The sequence below is a fragment of the Pyxicephalus adspersus genome, chromosome 1, assembly GCF_032062135.1.
Source record: "Pyxicephalus adspersus chromosome 1, UCB_Pads_2.0, whole genome shotgun sequence".
Taxonomy (NCBI): Eukaryota; Metazoa; Chordata; class Amphibia; order Anura; family Pyxicephalidae; genus Pyxicephalus; species Pyxicephalus adspersus.
This window is the reverse complement of record NC_092858.1, coordinates 45900417-45906783: the sequence shown is the minus strand read 5'-3', so window position 1 is coordinate 45906783 and position 6367 is coordinate 45900417. Positions and strand designations below refer to the sequence as shown.

The 6367-nt window shown below is 34.7% G+C and overlaps 1 protein-coding gene across 1 annotated transcript in view; it reads left to right on the top strand.

Moving 5' to 3' along the window:
• Nucleotides 1–420: 420 nt before the first annotated feature.
• ACVRL1 (activin A receptor like type 1) overlaps nucleotides 421–6367 on the top strand; it is a 48483-nt gene continuing 42536 nt past the window's right edge. Inside the window, exon 1 of the mRNA XM_072409712.1 lies at nucleotides 421–682. The gene's annotated coding sequence lies outside the window, so the exon portion shown is untranslated. The remainder of the gene's footprint in view (nucleotides 683–6367) is intronic.

The following is a 6367-nucleotide window of genomic DNA, read 5'->3' as shown; positions in this document are numbered from 1 at the left end:
TTTATAATTTGCTGCCGTCTCACAAAATAGTTATAGCTGTAGGAAAGTCTGATTTCTCAACTGCATAGTTAAAATTGCCTCTGTGTTTTATCTTTATATGTACTTTTCTTCTATATCAGCCCATATAGTGACAGTAGAAATGAAGAATGATGCATCTCATCTGTCTTATATAAAGCCAGTGGGGAACTGCTAAAATATGTTAAATCTCAAAGGACACTAACCACAGCCAAATGTATGCCACTTGTAATGCAGATCTCTACTGAAACTGATCTTTATGGGGATAAATGGCAGCTTCAGGACCTCTGTCACTTTTCATTAATCTATTTACTTTGAGCTTTCACATCAGTGGCTGGATTCTGAAAAGGGAACTGTGTCATGTGTTGCATCCTGTATTTAACAAAAAAAAGACCAACAGGAAGTGCTGGGATTGGTAGCCAGAAAAAAGACTGTATTTAGAGAGAGGAAACTAAAGACATTAAAAAGCTATGACGCTGGTGTGCATAGTTATAATCAAAACCATAAGCAGGCACTGAAAGAAACTTCCAGCAGAAAAAGAAGACTGATGTAAGGAGAGTCCCAGAGAAGAGCCAAGGAGGAAAAGTCCTAAATGGATGAATAAGGAGTTTAAATGATCTGCCTCTCATTCCCAGCTATTTTCTTTCTCACCTGAAGCTCTGTGCAGGTAAAGTTGACATAAGATACATTCTTTCTGTGCATTCTGTAAAACCCTCTACAATCTCTGATCTGTAGTGAAGACAGCTGTATTCTGTATTCAGTCTCCTCCTGGTTTTAATATGGGGAGTGATTAGACAGACATGATAACACACTGCCTGGATCTATCTTCTGGCTGCATGGCTACATATATCATTCATGCTCTTATGATACTGGGATTTTTTCTTGAGATATGCAAAGCTTTAAAGTGTTACACTGGTTTGAATATAGAATTAGGTTAATATGCTTAATAGAATTTGGGACATCTTTTTATACAGAGTTAAAAACTGATGTACCCTTCCTTCTTAGTGGAAAGCTCTTGGCCCTTATTTGGCTTGGTTTAAGTCAATGGTTTCCCTTTACAAGCCATCTATTCTCTCACCTTAACTGTCAGCAGTAATACATTTTATAATATATGACTTTATTGTGCCAAAATGTGATATTACAAAGGGATGTAACAATGAAACGTGAGCACATTATGTGAATAACTCGCTATGTGTTTTCTTATTGTTCTGCTCATATAATGGTTTGTGTAACAGTGACAGTCCCTGTATCAGTGTCTGTTTAGTCTGTAATCACAGATCAACAGCATTTAAAAACAGTATTTACAAAACAAAATAATTTTGATTCAAATATGTATTTAATATAACTTTCAGTCCTGTTGTAAATTATTTAAGCTTTATTCAATTCTACTATAACCATCCCACTTCTTTTAATCTGCCTGATCCCACCAGAACCATACTGGGTATATAACCTGTCCATGTCTACTTTAACCTCACTACTTCATATACCATGTCCAACTCTACTATACCTATACTGATTTATGTAACCTGTACAATTATAGAACCATACTGCTTTATATATCCCAACACTACTAGAACCATAGAACCATACTGCTTTATAAAACCTGCCCAATACTAATAGAACCATACTGCTTTAAATAACCTGCCCAATACTAATAGAACCATACTGCTTTATATAACCTTTCCATTTCTACTGGAACCATATTGTTTTATATAACCTTTCCAACTCTACTAGAACCAATACTGCTTTATATAACCTTTCCAACTCTACTAGAACCATGTTGCTTTATCTAACTATCCAAATCTACTAGAACCATACTGCTTTATATATCCCAATACTACTAGAACCATACTGCTTTAAATAACCTTTCCAACTCTACTAGAACCATATTGCTTTATCTAACCTGTCCAATTCTACTAGAACCATACTGTTTTATATAACCTGTTCAATTGTACTAGAACCATACTGCTTTATATATTCCAATACTGCTAGAACCATACTGCTTTATATTACCTTTCCAATTCTACTAGAACCATACTGTTTTATATAAAATGCCCAATACTACTTTAACCATACTTCTTTATATAACCTGTCTAATTCTACTATACCAAACTTTTTATGTAATCTATCCAAATATACTATGCCCATACTTCTTTATATACCCTGTATGATTCTACTGTAACCTTTAAATACCCTGGCTATTGTTTTAAAGTAAATTCAGAATACTGGTATAACGTTTTAGTGAATTCACATATACCTAAATTATTCAGTTTCCAAGGGGTATTTAATATAAACAAAATTTGTAAAAGCAAGAAAACAGCTGGGGTATATTTTTTTTATTTGAGAAAACACTAGCATCAATCCTCGAACAACAAAATTAACAACCCTGGAATTCCATTGGCCTTGGTCTTTTATTATTTGCTCATGGAACCACCTGGATCCTTTTATTTTAAAAGTGATGTACTTTTCTCCAAGTATGCTACCATAAATGTAAGAAAACACTGAGCTGACAGTTGCATCACATCAGAGTCAAACAATTTAAATTCAATACATGTTATTTGTATTTTGTGTTCCATAGGCTGTTCTTAAAATGTAGCTAGCATCTAAGTAAAAGTTAAAGATATACAGAAAGTTTCCTGGATGTATTTCTCAACAAACTTAGTTACATTTAGCTTTTTTTACAATTGTACAGTGGTAACTGTATCCATATTTGTTTAGTTTCTGTTATACATTTACTAACTTTCTTTTGCTGAATATTCACTTTAAGTGACAAATTAAGTGACAAATTTAAGTGAATACAGTACAGCATGTACACATAGGCACTGTCTGAACAACCAGGGAATGTAAATGCATACGTTCTCCCAAATGGATACATAGGAAACCATACAGATACAGAATGATCAACGTGATTTAAAGTACACAGTGTAAAAGTTTTGTCACTGAAAACAATCGTTTATGATAGTCAACTCAATTTGACACTAGAATGAATGTGCACTGTATACACATCCATGTTCAGTTTTATGGAGAAAGGTGTGTGTGTGCGTTTGGTAAGTAAGAGTCACCCCTGTTGTGTTCTTCCCCTTAGGAAATAAAAGTAGTCACCCATGGTCAGTTGTTTAGTAAACCACTATGGGTAGATTTTCACCTGAGATAATTAGGAGTACCTGTGGTAGTCAGGTGTGTTTTTATTGTCTCAAATTTTTCATGTTTAAACTAGGATACTCACACTTTTAAAGAATCTGTCAACGTAAGTCAATGTACCTTTGACTGAAGGTGCAACTACCTATTACATGCTTTTCCTATTTTTGGTGTGCCTTGCTTTGATGTGTCTTATTTACTTCTTTTTACTTAATAAACCTAAATACATTTCTCAACAGGTTACCTCTAGTTTAACTTCTAGCTATGGGTAAACTTCCTAAAAAAAGGCAGTGAGCAAGGAAAGAATGACCCTCGTAGGCCAGTGTCTAGGGAAGTTATAGAGGGCAACACCAAGTTAAAACTTACAAGTCATGCAAACTTTTTCATATATTCTTTCCTTCTGTTAACTTCTAGACATTATTGGCTTAAATTGGTAAGAGAGCTGTAGGGGAAATGGGGTGCAAGGGATGTACCAAGCAGTTAGTTTAGTTTTTGTTAAAATACATAGCCCACAGAACAGAACTGGAATCAACAGATATTTATTGTGCACTTATTGAACAGGAATTTGTCATGCTAATTTTAACGTTGGTAAAAAACACAAGTATATCTGATTCCTAGATCAACCTTATAATTTGCTCCCACTTAGATTTTTCCTGCAAAAAGCTGTTTATGGATACTATTACTGAATTATTGGGCTGGTACATTGGAAGCCTGAGGGCTCTAGGGAAGGGAGTGTGTTGTGTAAATGCTGTAATACCTATTTAATGACATAATTCAGCATTCTCCAATATTGTGCACAGTTTTTAATGACTTGCAGGTGTTTGCAGTTAGATTTACTGAGTATGGACATCAAGTTTTCATTAAACCTTTAAAAATATACTGCAAAGTTTATGTATAGACAAAATGCTTTGGAGAGCTTGGGGAAGTGCTCGAACCTCTGTCTAATTTTTATAGCTGTTCGTGTCTCACAAGGGATATTGATCCCTCTTTTTGCCCTGTTGGCTATAGTCACTAGAAGAAAAACTGATAGCTAAACCAAATTAGAAATCTTTCAATTTGACATTGGTTTCAGGGGTCAACTGTTTAAAAGGGAACTCCACTCTCCCTGCAGAGATTTTTCTTAAATTCCTGTTCCATCTCCATGACAAGAAGTAAATGGAAATCTTCCCAATGGACACAAAGGGGTTACAACTTTTCCTTTCAGTACCCAAAACTAAAAAGAAAAAAAGGGTGTACATTCACTTTTTACATGAAGTGACACTGAATTTCCAAAGATGAGCATCAGCTTAAGAAATATATATGTCATACTGGTCATATTATCAAATAAAAACCAAAAAGGTCCCTTGATTATTAGAAGCCTACATCCGATCCACTTACAATTTCAGAATTTTTAGCAGGGCCAAATAAAGTTATGGCTATAAAGCAACATGTAGCTTGGAAATGTTATAATTCAACGTGGGAAATTTCAGATTAAATATGGCAGCACTTGGACTGCCAATTCTATAGTAACTATGACTGTAATCGTTCCTGAAGAATTAAAATGTTAAAAATATCGATTCAGTTGGTTGGTCCAAATTTGGAATGGTCCAAAAATTGTAAATAATTACAGACGGAATGAGCTAGCTGTCCCAGATAATATACTTTGTAAATTTGTAAATTGGTTGTCATTAATTGATTTTGTGGTCATAAAACAAATGCAGTGAAATGAGAGGTAAACTAGAAAGGTTGTGGCTTCCAATAACTAGGTTGAGAGGTGTCACGGTATACAATTCTGTAAAACAAGGAAAAAAATTCCTTCTTTGGCTGAATCCTAATCACCAGAAACTTGTAGAAACCATGGGGTAATAAAAGGTGTGATACATATACAATTTGTGTTACTTTTAAAGAAAGAATAAATATAAGACAGCACTCAAATCACACATGCATGATCCAACTGCTAAAGAACCTGCTTCTCAATGATGCATGCAGAGACATAAATGTTTTTATTGTATGAGCATGCTTTTCTTTATAATAATGAGACTCTCCTAAATTTCTTTTGTAGGCAGACCATGTCAGAGCTTTTTCACAAATAGCATATCACAGTTGTTGACATTTCCATTATCTCTGTATAAAAGCCCATAGGAAATGCTCTGATTGTGGGACACAAGTGTAAAGTGTAGACATTTTTCCATGTACAAATCAACAGTCCTGGCCAATCTGCTTCCAAATATTTTTTGACGAGGAGTTTTTATACTTTAGGATGTGAAATAGGACAGGTTTGGTGATAAATAATCAAATGTTTTGCACTTTTTATCTATTTTACTTATTTTAAGTGTTATAACTTTTACTACAACTTTACGAACTCCAGCACCTTTCCCAACAAAAGAGCTTACAATTTCCACCGTCGTTACACATGCACTTTCAGAAAGACCAGTTTTAGTTGAAGACAGGTAACCTAACAATAAAACTGAGAAAACAGGGAGAATATACAAGCTCTATAGAAATGATGCTAGATGTCCTTCAGCCAGGGTATAAGGTGGTCTCTAGCAGACTTGCACCAGCTTGTAATGCACAGAGTGGGAAGCTCAAGCTGTAATTATAGAAAACAATTTCAGTACAGGAGAGGAACCTATACAGCCGTGCAAAAGGGAAGGTAAGACTGGTCTTTGGCAATCTACAAGAGTCATATTCAAAATTAATAAAAGCAAACTGTTATTCCTAAATGTTTGTGTTGGCAATCACTGTTGGTAGTATTGGTGCTTTTACCAATCCTGGATAAATGTAATAGGAGAATTGTATAGAAAAAATAAAAAGCCAACAAATGGGCTGCTGACCTTTTGTATCAACACCCCCAACCCCACAATGTCTGTGGCAAACTAAAGTTATACTTAGCTGCCTGATTATTTTATTTATGTGTAGAATGTGAAGAACATGGGAGTCATTTAATATACAAATTATGTGTAATTAAATTCTGTTCATTTTAAACTGTAAATTTCGGGGGATTACTATAATGAACCTGTTTTGTGTGAACACAGAACAGTCTTGCTCAAAAAAGCCACTTGAAATGGTAGCCAGTAAAAGGAATGCTCCCCTTATGCTGTTGGATGGAGTACCACCTTTATAGACAACTAAAAACATAATTACAGTCATGAAGCTGGCTCTACCGAGTGGTGTTTGGCTACGTACACACGTGCAATAATTATCGTTGGAAAATTATCAATTATCAACCAATCAA